The following is a 15,087-nucleotide window of genomic DNA, read 5'->3' on the forward strand; positions in this document are numbered from 1 at the left end:
ATACGTAATCATATTTTTCTGACAATAATTTGGGAAGGATCATATCAGACCTACAAGGAAATACAATTTACAAAACAAAAGAAAAACAGGCTCTTTAAAATTTTTGTTTTCTATCTCTCTTTCATTCACATCCAACTGTTATAACAATCAAAGTTTACAGCAGTTAACATGCAAATTTTGCATGCAAATACACCAAATTTTGGTGTATTTTTTATGTTGTTCAAGTGAAAACAGGTGACTTCAGTCTTGTTGATATTAGATTTTAGTCTTCAGATTTCAAAAAAACATATCCATTTCCTTTAAATAATTTTTGACGGCTTTTTCAGAGGTATTGAAATCTTCAGATTGTTTTATCAATGTGATGTCATCAGCATATATAAACTTTCTTTCAGCAGTGCCTGGAAATCTGATGGATAAATATTAAAATTAGTGGTGTCAGCACAGAACCTTGTGGCAGGCTGTCATTTAACCTATATTTCTGTCTAATTGGGACATCTAAATATACTTTGCTGTATCTGTTTAAAAGCATATTGTTTCTTACAAGATACGATACATAAAATATTTAAAATCATCCCTTCTCTCCAGATTGTATCATAGGTCAATGAACATGGTAACAGATTTTTTTCTTTGTTGAAATCCATTTTCTGTATGAGAGGTTATTGATAAAACCTGATCTCAGCAGCTTCTTTTTTGTGTGAAAAATGTTTAGTTTATTCAAAGGTTAAAATACAAAATGCCAAAATATTCAAAAAAGGACAAAAAAAAATTAAAAACCCAACAAAAACATTAAAAATAAAAAGTGTCTTTAAAAAAAAAAAGATTATCCTCCCTAGTTGAATGCTGTTTAATATAATACAGCAATGTTGGTTTCCCACCCCTTGCAAAACAGGCCAAAATAATTTTACTATTAAACTACTAAATCTACTTACAAATTGTTAGCCTGTCATCTATAAACTATATTAATAACAAAATAATGAACACAAAAAGTAATAATAATAAACATATTATGTAAAAGTATAAATGTAATAAAAATTGTAAGCAATAATAAGAGAGAGACAAGATTGAAATTCCAAAACCCTCTGTTAACAAACTATTGTGATCAACTCCTAGAAAATTTACCACAGCTTAAATCACAAATCATCCCAAATATTAACTTTAATTGATCCTGGATCAAATATCCATGTTTGTTTCTTTATACCATTTCTTATCAATTGCTGATTGATTGAAAACAATAAGTGCAATCTCCAAAACCAATCTGTCTTCCTCAAAAAAACCGGATAAAATTATTCCTCAATCAGACATGTTTGGGAAACAAAGTAAAATACATGGGAAATTCCTATTGCCAAAGATAGTTAAACTAGGGTTAGAGTTAGGTCTCCTTGTAATCCGGGTCAGAAACTGATCTCAGGTATAGATTCTTAGAGATTCTCTAAGATAAGGGATGGTGGAGTGGTGGGTTTCAAAAATGTTTACTACCGGTTTTGTGGGTGTGGCTTGGTGGGCGTGGCATGGCTTGGTGGGCGTGGCAGGGGAAGGATACTGTAAAATCTCCATTCCCACCCCACTCCAGGGGAAGGTTACTGCAAAATCCCCATTTCTTCCCAATCAGCTGGGACTTGGGAGGCAGAGAATAGATGGGGGTAGGGCCAGTCAGAATTTTTACTACCAGTTCTCCGAACTACTCAAAATTTCCGCTACCGGTTCTCCAGAACTGGTCAGAACCTGCTGAAACCCACCTCTGGGATGGTGACAGCTTTTTGTTCGAACTTCTTTGTGGACCACAGTAAAATACATGGGAAAATCCCACTGCCAGTGAAATGAAACTAGGTTTAGGCTTAGGGTTCGGTCTCTTTGGAGTCAGGGCCAGAAACTGATGGTACAGATAGATTCTTAGAGTTTCCCTAATATAAGTGACAGTGACAGTTTTCGTTCTGACATCTTTGGGGAACACAGGAAAATACACAGGAAAATCCCAATGCCAATGATACTGAAACTAACAGTATTGTTAACAGGCAGGGCAAGGAATTCCTCATGCCCATTCATAAAACTACTGCAAAAGTTAGAGCAGTCACCATTCTAAGATTAACAATGAGCAGAGAATATGCTTGAGTGTAGTCTGATGTAGTCTTGATGCATTTTTGTTACAAGAGTTCTGTTTGCCTACTGTATTGGAAAAGTAATCTGGAGATGATCAAGGAAAGAGCTAAAAATTATTGCAACATGAAAACAATATCCAATGCTTTTCCTGATGATTGCCTTTTCATTTCCAAACATTGTAAATATTCCAAAGTAAATATTTACAGCAGGGATGCATTGTAACACATTTGGTATCTTTTTAGAAAGATATGTCTCATTTTTAGTATATTTTATTTATTAAATGTGGGTAATGCTGATCTGAGTACCATATAGGAGAGATTTGCATTTAAATTTTTTTCCCTTGCAAACCACTAGATGGTAGCAGAAGACAACAAAGCCTTTCCTTAGAATGTCTCACCAGACTTATGGCTGAGCTCCTAAGCTTCTGCGAAGGAGGAATATTTTACTTTTGCTTCTCTTTACAGAGCAACACACATACAAACACACACACACACACACACACACAAACCAAAGGAAAAAAAAAGGTTTATTCTGTCTTTCAACTTCTTTCTGTCCCCTTCCCTTTCTCTAGTTTGCCTGGAGAAAAAAGTGTACAATATCCCTTCCCAGCACATTTATTCACTCACTATATGATACATATTTTAGCTTTCAGAATTTTCTTACTCTGGTCTGCAAATATGTACAGGTTTTTCTTTTTAGTTTCAATGATTTCCTACATGATCGTTGACTGCTGCTACCTTGTATGAGACTAGACTATCCTACTAAGAAGCAACTTGTTTCTTAGCTGACATGCCTGCAGGCTTAAGTTTCAAAGCTTAGGAGAAGGAAGAGGAGTAGGTGCTTGTGATCCTGCAGAATATCTCACAAGAAGCTAGTAAACAGGATCTGCAGGACTTACGGAGTTACGTATCCTTCATACTTGAGGTAAAAAAAAAATCAGAAACAAGATAGTCCTCCATTTTCAGGGAGCAGGTTGGCAATTTATGAATGTTCACTCTTTAAGAATAGATCTGTGTGTGTGTGTAAGACTTCAGTTTGTTTCTAATATCTTCTAAAGTAAAATGTTCATTAGGAGCTTTCCATGGTGCTACATTTACTGTCTGTTTTACTTTATGGGTTATCTAAATGGATAGATCAGAAAATTAGCAGGCTACGCTAAAAAAAAAACTTCTGTCAAGCAGACTGATGAACTAAAAGTAAATCAATCACTTTTCCATATATTTGTTTAGGAAGAAAATGGCCAACTTTTTTTTTCTAACCAGTATCAAAAAGACAACTGGAAGGGGAAAGATGAAATTACACCCTCTGTCTTCTGACAGCCTTTCTGATTTCTCTGCTGGGTTGGGGAAAAAAACCTGCTGGCCTTTATAAGCCTTCCCTTTACGAGATTGCTAGATAAGAGGAAGACACTTCACTTTCTACATGCCCTGCACAGTGAATTGATGAGGGATGAATTGTAGAACTAGAAGGATACAATTAGACTATGTAATCCAATTTGAGGCTCGGGGAGGAATTCAGAGTTCAAGCAGTCCAGACAAATGTATGTCTAGTTCTTATCTGAACATAACCTATGAAAGGAATCAATCTTATTTCTAGATAAATGATTCACTGTTGAACTACTGTAACCAGACCCCCCCCCCCCCGTGTTTAATAAAGATGTGCCTTCTTATCATATACCGTTATTCCATGTCCTGTGTTATGAAACAAGAAAAACTAGATTTTTTCCCCCTATTATCAGAATTATTTTGGATGTTAAAGAGTGCTAGCTTGAGTTTTATTTTTTCAAGATAAAATATATCTAGATCTCTCAGTTTCTTTTCATAGGGTTTAAGTTTCTAGATGCATGATCGTCCTACTGTTCTTTTTCTGAATTTTTTTTCCAGTTTCTTTGAATCTGCAAGGTTCTCTGGAACTGTGAGGTCTTCTGAAATTTAGAGTACAGCTAGACAACTGGGATGGTCTGATTTACTGAATTAATTGGCATCTGACTAAAGCAGATAAAGGTGGGATTTTCAGTCTGCCAACTGTCTGCTTATGCAGTTAAATACATTTTCATATTCATGTAGTAGTGTATCAGCTAATACCGGTATATGCAAGATTCAGTGAAGAGACAAACATTAAGTGGTGTTTGCAAATAATTTGAGTTAAATGGGATTAATTTGATTTTACATTAAGCCATGTAGTTACAGCTATGCCTCTTTCCACTTTCTCAAGCATTCACTCAATAACTTTGATGTTAAGCATTAAGATTCTGCAGTGGTTCAGATGCACATGGAATAAGGGATTTGGAGTATGTAAGCACATGCATGTCACACCTGTCCTCCACTCTATTAATAAACTTTTTTCTACACTTGAAATGCCAGGAAAAGTGTGACTGATTTAAGGGATTCTGATAGTTATGACAAATGTGTCCATGTTGAATTTCCTTAAATCCAGAGCATTGCACAATTGTATTGAATGGGCTGTTCAACTAACATAATTGTTCCGTGGATCCAAAGGGACAAATCCAGAACGTTTCCAGATTTTGGAAAACTATGGTAGGAAAAACTTTATACTTTGAAACACTGCCAGCTCTACAAACTCTTCAAATATTTGATCTCAGATTTCCTGAGTTATTGAGCCTGTCAGAGAGATATACGCAAGTTAATAGACCTGCTTTCTATACCACCCCTAGGCTTATTCATTTGTGGCATATTGAGGGCAGGATGGAATGAGATCAGACTTGAAAATAGGCTCACAAAAATTATTGTAGCCTTTCTCAACTGTATCAGCATGCTGAGCTTCCATTTATGGCCTTTAAAAATAATTTCAAACCTTTGAAAACACAATTTCAATTGTTCTTGGATTACAGAATTAAAACAAAAGCCCAAAGGAGAAAAAAAAATAGGTGGGCATTTTTTTGAAAGAAAAGTAAATTCTAATTTGTATTCAAAGAAATGCAGCAGAATGCTTAGCAGTCATGGTTCCAGTTGCAAAAGGTTTTTTTTTTTTTAATCACTGGCTCCCTTTCATGAATTTTAAATAACCAAAGAACAGACTTAAGTTACTTTTATTCAAGCTAGTACCAATTTTCACTAAAAGTGTAAAAGGCTATTTAACATTAACATTCATAACATACATCGGCCATCTTGAATTAGGGATTGCTAGAATTTTAACTTTTTATAAATCTGTTGAGATGCATTTGAGATAATAGTCTTTAAGCAGTAATAAAGTCCTTCTTTTAAACAAATGATAAGCACTTGCTCATGGCATTTAAACACTATACAAGGATCACTTCCTAAGGGAGCCAAAGTATAACTGTAACTTCAACAAATGGAAATATCTTACTTGAGTTCCACACTAGAAATTTTTTTCTGGACTCCCAAGTGGAATTTTGTCTCCCTGCAGGTAGTCCTTTATTTACAACCAGATGCTTAAGGACTGTTTGAGGATACAACAGACTCGAAAAAAGTTACATGTCCTAAAAGTTACAACTGCTGCAATATTCCTGCGGTTATGTGACTACCTTTCAGGCATTTGGCAATCATGTCCCACAGTCACATAATTGCATTTTGTGGCATTTTTTGCCATTTTCTGCCAAAAGATGCCCATTGGATAAACTGGATTAGGATTTATCACATGATTCACTTAACAAGCATCGTAAAAAACAGCTGTAAAATTAAGTCCAGTCATGTGGAGACTCAACTGATGACCAAAATTCTAGGCTTAATTGTCATAAATCAAGGACTATCTCTAATCACAACAGTGGCAAAATAATCTACTCAAGCATATTGTAACGTCTCAAGCATATTGTAAACTCAAGCATATTGTAACGTATTGTAAAGTTTGGTTTAGATGCTTTGGCTGCATCTGAGAAACCTGAGGTGTTAACATAAATATTCAATTTTTGAATAACTGACTAAATTATAGTTATTCACACAGTCAGCCAGATATTCAGACTGGATTTGGCATTTTTGTCCACCCATTGAATCTTTCCCAAGGACCTGAGATAGACGGGTATTCTTGTATGATGATGTTAAAAGTATCGTCGCAGGATATAATCTGTTCCAAGTAAAGTTGCCTTTTGCAATTGACTGATGGTGATTTTGTTAATGTTGATGGTGTTTAAGTGGTGCTCTAGATGTTTTAGGATTGCATCCAAGGTACCTATTACAATATTTGCTAATTATTATTAAACTTGTATGTCACCTGAATCTCAGTGACTGGACAGTTCACAACAAACAAAGAAATTAAAATAACTCCATGTGCCCCATTTTTGGCCTCTGCAAAAGTCCTGCGTGGAAGCGGAAAACAGGGTGTGATGAGGCTGAAAATGGGGAGCGATGATGCCAAAAATGGGAGTGCGTCTTATGGTCAGGTGCATCTTATGGAGCGAAAAATACGGTAAATGTAAGTTCATTCTTTTGCAATATCTTTTGATGTTCAGATGAATTTAGAACAAAGGCATTTCGGCATCCCTACAACATAATTTTACAATGTACCTAGCTCTTCAGAGAGTAAGGAAGTGGCATTCATATTTAAAACTAAAATAGTTTGGGTTCTTTGAGAATTCCATGATTCAGCAAAATCATGACAGGTTTTCTTATTTCAAAAGGATAGAAGCCCTAACTAGTTTGCTTTTCTTAAGTAAAGAGGAAAATACAGAATAATATTTTTTCCAAGCTTCTGGGGATATTAAAAATGTCTTATGGTACAGAGGAAAGAATTCCATTAATACTTTGATCAGGCTTGAATAAATTAAATATTGTAAATGAGACTTTAAAACAAATTGTTAGGTTTATTCTTTAATATATTATCACATCTTCTTACCCAAAACGTGCCAAATAAGAGAAAATTAACTCATTAAGAGAAAAAAAATACTCTTTTTTGGCTGTATTTTGTAAAATACAGCTGTTCAGTGTCTTAGAGAACAATTATGGGTATTAACATTAGCAAGAGGCTTGCTTTTGGAACCATTTTCAGTTCCAAAAGCAAGGTTTCTGCTTGAAGTAATTATAGGGGAAAGGAAACGTAGTCATTGTAATAATAGTAATAATAATGTTTTCCTTGTGGTTTTTGTACTAATAAATTTGTGGAATGTAAGTATTCATAAAAGTATTGACACTGATTATTTTTAAATTTTAGGTCATGAATAGTGAATTTAAACTGATTTTAATTCAGTATGCTGGATATTAATACTGATTATGTTATGAGTAAACCTGTATATTGATTTGGAGAATCAAATTTAAGAAAAATATTCCAGTTAATAATTTGGAGTAATTTGTTTTTAAAAGATGTTTTAATATTCTTAAATATTGATTTAATATTTAATAAATATTAAAGCTTCACAAGAAGAACGCTCCTGCTCTTCTCGAAACAGTGTATCCTATGAAGTATTCTAATACTTCAGAACGCTTTTGAGCCCTTCCGAAACATTGCAAGAACAGGGCATGCTCTTTGGAGAATGGCCTTGAGAAGAAACTAGCAGTTGCCTCTCATAAGCTTGTCAACAGAGGGAGGAAGATAGCTGACGTCAGCTGGCCACAGCAAAGCCTAGAGAGCGCAGGTCAGTGGAGGTGGCAGGAGCTTTATGCTGTGGTGGTTGGCCACCATGCACTGCTTAAAGCAGCATTCTGTAGTGGCGATGCAGAGGCCAAAGTTGAAGTCCGGGGGTGGTGGTGGTGGTGGTGGTGGTGGTGGTGGTGGTGGTTGTTGTTGTTGTTGTTGTTGTTGTTGTTGTTGTTGTTGTTGTTGTTGTTGTTATTATTATTATTATTATTATTCATATTATTATTATTCATATTTCTATGCCGCCCACTCTCCAAGGACTCTGGGCGGCTTACGCCAAAGACAGTATACTAAATAGCATATTGCCCCCAACAATCTGGGTCCTCATTTTACCCACCTCGGAAGGATGGAAGGCTGAGTCAACCTTGAGCCGGTGAGATTTGATCCGCTGATCTGCTGAACTAGCAGTCAACTGAAGTAGCTGCAGTACTGCACGGCGCTCCCATGTAACACCTCTCCTGCGCGAGCTGCACTGGCTCCCGGTGGTCTTCCGGGTGCGCTTCAAGGTTTTGGTTACCACCTTTAAAGCGCTCCATGGCTTAGGGCCTGGTTATTTACGGGACCGCCTACTACCACCAATAGCCTCCCACCGGCCAGTACGCTCTCATAGAGAGGGACTCTTCCGGGTGCCGTCAGCCAAACAGTGTCGACTGGCGGCCCCTAGGGGGAGAGCCTTCTCTGTGGGGGCACCTACCATCTGGAATGAGCTCCCCCCGGAGATACGGAGGATCCCGGATCTGTGCTCCTTCCGCCGTGCTGTGAAGACCTTTTTATTCCATCAAGCGGGCTTGGCCTGATCTCTTCCCTTTTTAAATATGTAAATTTTAATCTGTTTTTAAATTATTGGGGTATTTTAATTTGTCTGGGCCAAATAATTTAATTTGATTTTATCGAGTTTTTAAATTTTGTGTATTTATGTATTTTATTGTTGGCTGTTCACCGCCCTGAGTCCTTCGGGAGTAGGGCGGTATACAAATCAAATAAACTAAACTAAACTAAACTAAACTCTAACCACTGCGCCACCTCGGCTCTCATGGTGGCCAGTTGAGATTGCTGAGGACCCCCACCTGTCCTCCTCCTCCTTCTCCTCCTCTTTCAAAATCCTGCAGTGCAGGGTAGCCAAAAAGGCAGAGATGTGGGGGGACAATAGATGGGAGGGGAGTTTAAAAGCAGTCAGTCCCTTACCTTACCACCACTGGTTTGAAAAAGGGGTCAAAGAGGCCAGCTGTGTCAAAATTGAAGAGCCCTCTCTCAACAGAGGGGGAGGACACAATATCATCTAACTCCAGTCAACATCATAGTCTTTTCAGCAGTTCCAAGAAGCTCCACACCCATTTGCACTATTCAGGTGACCCTGAGGACACAGATAAACCTCCAAGTGGCCTCAATGACTCTCTAAAAGAATGCAAAAGACCAGCTGTCTGCAAGGAATATAAATCCTTCCATCGCCCACCATCTGGTTAGAGCTAAAGAAGCTTCTTGGATGAGAAGTGAAACGTCTTGAAAGAATAACAAGAAAGTTCAGTTGCCTCTTGAAAAAGCACCTTTGGAACTTTTGCTGGATGAGGTTTTTTGTCTAATAAAAATGCCAGGTCTCAGGCTGAAGCTGTTTGGAAAGAAAAATTATCTACTTTGTAACAAGGTTATAAGGAGAACATGTAACAAGAAAAATTAATGTAAATTCTAAATTTCATTCAGTATCTTGTTGATTTAAGATTGTTAAAGTTGGTCTATTAGATTTTTGTATCCTAATCAAACTTTAATGAAATAAGCCCCTCCATGCCACCTCAGTTCTTTTAGGAATTGTCCATTCTGTTTTTAATTATTCTTACTTAAAACAGAGATGGCTGTTTTCAGAATGAACAGCTGTTTTGTGTACACTTAACTTGTCGGTCATCGCCCTCCCTCCCATAAAATCCATCTTTTCTTTGAATTAATATCAGTTATTTGGAATCAAATTCTTTGTGGAAGAGAATATTTTCTTTCAAAATACTTTACTTTTTTTCTTTATTTTTTATCCCATATGCAATAATAACCTTCTCTTTTATAGGCAATTTTTGGAACCTGAGATGACATAGTTACAAAAATTGTTGATTCATTAAACCCATAATGCTGTCATATTCTGTTGTACACACTTCTCTTCTTTCCATTAAGATGTCTTACAGTGACTTACAATTCACAACCAATTGAGGATAAGGAGATCCCTTTTGATTAAGTTGTTTAAAAGAAAAATCTCAGGGTTGCGTCTTTTCTGCTGATCAAACAAAAGCCATTAGAATATGAAACGGGCTTTTTGCTGCTTGCTTTACTGAAACTTCTAGAACTAATTCCACTGAGTCTGCAAGAATTACCACATAAGCAGGTGGCCCAAGATACTCAATACTAGATCACAAGCGTGCATAATCAGCCCATGATAACAATAACCCAAAAATCATTAGTTAACAATTGTAATTGGGACTTGGAACTTCGTTGCTAAGTGATGTGGTTGCAAAGTGAAAAATCATGTGACTCTATTGACTTGTCACAGCAGTTACAGTTGTAGTCATTAAACAATTTGCTTGCAGACATTAAGCATGTTGTCACGTGACCTGCAACTTCCTGCCAGCTTTCACATCGACTTTGCTTGCCAGAAACTGGCAGTGAAGGCCACAAATGTTGATCCTGTGGGCATGGGATACTGCAACCATCATAATTATGTGCCAGTTACAAATCGGGATCACAGGACCATGGGGATACTGTGACATTAGCAACCTCAAGAAATAGATGTTAATCTTCTTGTACAGCACAATCAAAACTTCAAATTGTTGCTGAACAAGTGCTCACTAAGCAAGGACTATCTGTAAATCCCTTTACCAAGCTATGGAGTCCCATTATATTTACAAATCTAGAACTTTCATATGTGAATGGGATACTTCATGTCACCACAGGCAGGAACATTTGAGGATCCAGCAGTACCCAGTGAGCATCAAGTAAGCACCATCTGTATGTCTTTAGGGTTAGGTGCTATTTGTGTCAATTGAGGAATTAACGTTTAAGTTTCCAACCACACCAGTACAACTTTTTGTTTTATGCCTCTCTTCTCTTCACGTTTTTATCATGGAAAATTGCTCAACTTCTTTTGATTGTCCAGCAAGCCTCTTCTCAAACATACAAACAAAATCAGTGGCATTTGATTTGTTGTGCCTATTTTCCATAGGTTGCTCACCAAGCATTTTAAAAATATTTCAGTTTGTACATGAATGATGATTCTCTGGCACTAGCTAAAATGTTTAACTCTCCAAACAAAACCCGATGCTTCCCCTATTTTGCATCATATTTTTTTCTTTAACTGTAAGCAAGCAGGATACAAAACCATAAGATATTTGCTGCTGTCTTGTCATGAAGTACCATATCACTGCATTGAAGCCATATTGTGAGGCATCACAAGCTAATTTCATTTCAAGGGCTATCTGTTCTATACAATCTGCATAGGCTTTTCATCTGTTCCTGAATGAATTTGGAGGGAAGGGAGGAAGGATTTCATATGCAAAACACAACGTAACCCAAGAGTGGGAAGCTGCAGAAGAACACTTGAGGAATATCAATAGATGGCAGTTGCAAAACAAGTTTGGACATTCCACCATGATTCCATCCAAATTACATTTTTCCATGTCCTCTTTGTTTCTGGCAAGATAAAGATGCAATACTAGAAACAAGAACAGGTTTGTTGGTACACTCTTCTGGGTATATCAGTAGCAATACATTTCATAATTTAGACCTATGGTATGTTTTCTAAAAACATTGTATTTGAGCTATCGTGAATACATAATGCATTATATATGTCACAATTCTAATGATTATTTAAGTTTATGCCCAACGACTAATGCGGAAATGTGAAATAAAGATTCTGAGAAAGGTGGAAGGAAAAAGAGGATGATATAAAGTGTATGCATTTGATTACAGCAGAAAGAATGCATTCATGAGAGAACTAAAAAGCTAGGGTGAGCTTAGATCATCATGGAGAACATCTATGTGGTTATTAATAGTTGATACTGGCTTGTTCATATTTAATCAATTGAAATATTGAAATAATCGACTTTAGAAGTGTGGTGGGATGTTCTGTGCCAATGTATAGTTATGGCAGAGTCCCAATTCTCATTTCTTCAGGTTTAATTTTTTGTGTTCATTTTTTACTAATATATTTTTTTATCATAGATATACATGGTATAAATGCTAAGAGGTGCCTAAAAGTAAACAAACATGGGCTTATTGGCTAGAGTTGCAAGTGAAAGTTGGTAGTGTCATACTGGGAAAACTGCCCTGTCCTTACAATTCTTCATGTAATTTTTATGACTCTACTTTCTAATATGTAGAAGCCTACCACTTTCAGCTTTATGTTCTTAAATCCTGTTTATGTAGCAGGAACTTATTTCCTCATGCCCTCTCAATATATATTTTTAGCATGTTTAATTATATGATTTTAGGGTGGGTGGGTGAATGGATGGATGGATGGGCGGGTGGGTGGGCAGACAGACAGACAGACAGACAGTCAATAAGTACCATCTCTAAGAGATGTACATTATATGATCCTTTCCTTAGGAAGGCTGAATAATGGAGGAATTACCTCTTGAGGAAAATTCTTTCTCTAGTCTTCTCCATATGTGCAGGAAAGGGAGTCTCTTTGTGCATAGCAAGGAAGTGAGGCCAATAGATTGCAAAGCTTTGCATTTTTCAGTTATTCTCAGGGGATATTACACAAGATGATTAATATTTTAATGTCTTAGATTCTCTATTTTATTTTTAACACCAGAACACTTTAAATCACATGGGAAAAATCTGTCTCTTCTCCAGTTACATAAACAACTGGTAGTATTGGGGCTAAAGATGAAAATAATTTTCATGGAATGAGGGAAGATATAGGACAGATTTTTATGTTTGACATCAGAAGTTCATTTTGCTGCACTTGGGTGTAAAAAGGATGTCATTCTGTAGCTAGAATTATAAAATTTGACATATTATTTATCTGACATATAGCAACTGTTCTTCAGATTTTAGTACGATATATATATATAAAATGCAAGTTTGCCTTTATAACTCATATTTATATAACGTTTGCAACTATTTGTCTTTTGTTTTTCAAAATGTGTGAATAATCCACAATACTTTACGTAACTTAGAAAATTATTGCTTCTGTAAATTGATATACAGACCACATTGCCCAAGATTATTAGAGAGCTTTGAACTGTTTTATGGCTGTCCACAACTGTGCACACCTAGTTATTATTCTTATGACTGAGCCAGATGTTTACACTGGATTTGGCATTTTTATTCACCTATTCCCAAGAACCCAGCTGGGATATGCAGATGTTGTTTGACTTATTGTTATTATTATTATTACAGTAGAATTAGCTTTTAACAGTCCCCTGACTCCTTTAGAAAACTGCCTGCTGAAAAGCAAAACAAAAACTATGCAGAAATAATTTGCATCTTTTGGGGTATTGTGCCCATTTAAATAATTTTGAGTGCCGCATGTATTAAGTTGTGGTTGCTTTTTTTTTTTAAGTGTATTTTTATCTCTATGAAAATATAAGTTCCTATTCCTTATATAATGTACAATATTTAAAAAAAAAAACATCAGAGATAATTGTCCCTAATGTTAAATATAAGAAAGGGCTTAAGAACAGAATAATCATTACTGAATAAAATATATCCAGTAATGAATTAATTTTCATATGTTTACTTAACTTCATGCACTCACATGTCACGTAAAGCCAAAAATAGTTTTGTCACCCAACCATGAAATTGGTCATGCTGTCCTATTATTAATTAGCTTTAACTTGCAATGCTATTCTTGGAGGGGGGGGGCTAGGGAGGGTGAGAAACTCCTGCTCTCTTTTTTAAGTTATATATACATTAACATTAAAAACGGATTCAGTTGCTTTTGCATACAGTGTCATTGATAAAAATCTATTTTCCGACCTGATGTGTTTCATTAAAAGCTTTTTTAAAAAAATAAAAATAATAATAAAAACTTCAACATGAATGATTTGCATAAGAATATGTACATATCTCTGGATTAGTAATCATTTTGTCGTTGTTCCCAGCATATATCATAGCAGTAAGCCTTTGAGAATACCACAAGAATAAAAACTGTTGCTCTTCAGTGAAAGGGATCCGGAAACATATCTGTCACTAAAGCTTAAGCTGCAGAGAGGTCTTCTCAGCTTGGAGTAAGATACATTTATCATCTAGCAATAAACTTCCCTTTTAAGGAACCCCTCTGCAGCAAGCTTGCTTGCCCTTCATGAACAGCTCACATGCATTTTTGAGCCAATTACTCCCTCTCAACTCAATACACCTTGCAATGTGTTTGTTGTGGGAAAAATAGGAGGTGGGAACATTATGTACAGAGCTTTAGTTACACAAATTAAAGACAGGATAGAAATCTAATAAATTGCATGAAATGCTGATGCATGAGAGCAAGAAGCTAGACCAGCTACAGAGCAGAGTTAGGGATTAATCTAATTGAATATATATGGACACTCTTATAAAACTGATCTATGGAGCAAAACTGAGCAAGGAGAAAGATGAGTTAATTTTCCTTGATTGTATCTAGATATCAATCACTGATGTTGCCTTCAGAGCTCTGTTTGCACAATTCATTGCAGATAAAATTGCTTGTATTCATGCCAGAATTTATGCCACTTTGGATAATTCTATAATTAAGATATCCTATGTGTTGTTTGACGTATGTGAGCTAGATTGCTTTTCTCGCAAAGAAATAAGTTCCTTTAACAGTTAGTGCCATTATTTTTCTCTTAGACTCCCTCCATTAACTACTTTAGATTGGCAATATTTCTTTAATCAATGCAGGGAAGAATCATGCATGGGGTTGGAATCACCACTACCCTAATTATATTTAGGTATATTTGGGGTATTTTTTGGCAGGGGGACTCAAGATTGGAGATTCTCTGCTTGTCTTTGGGCTGAAAGTAACTGTAGGACAACAAGCTGAATCTGTACTTGGAGAACCTATGAGTTTCTATTGCTTTGGGTGAATGGGCTTTAAAATGTGGGTGAATGCTTGTCATACTCCCATTTAAGGAACACGTTTATAGCTGGCAGAAAGATCCTGGATCTTGCATTAATACTGAATAATCATACAATATCTATGACAATCAGAGCCTTTTAGCAACTTTCACAAATCAGTTGTACCACTTCATAGAAGGGAGAGAGCTGTTGATTATATATGTGCTGGTAAGCTGCAAAAACTCTCAGGGTTGGGATTCTTCATAGGATGGCCCTTGAAGATGATCTAGAAATTGCAAGTGACTCAGAAAACACTAGCATGAATTGTAAGTAACAACTCTCTAGAGATATTTTATATCTCTGTACTGAAACATTGCTACATTGTTTTCCAATTACTTTCAGAGCCTGATTCATAATACTTTGGTGTATAAAACC

The 15,087-nt window shown here is 36.2% G+C and overlaps 1 protein-coding gene across 1 annotated transcript in view; it reads left to right on the forward strand.

The window, feature by feature from the left end:
• Positions 1-15,087, forward strand: part of STX8 (syntaxin 8) — a 74,363-nt gene that overhangs the window by 15,891 nt on the left and 43,385 nt on the right. The gene's annotated exons all lie outside the window — the stretch shown is intronic.

Source organism: Pantherophis guttatus, chromosome 2, assembly GCF_059756535.1.
Source record: "Pantherophis guttatus breed Tessera chromosome 2, ASM5975653v1, whole genome shotgun sequence".
In the NCBI taxonomy this organism is placed as follows: Eukaryota; Metazoa; Chordata; class Lepidosauria; order Squamata; family Colubridae; genus Pantherophis; species Pantherophis guttatus.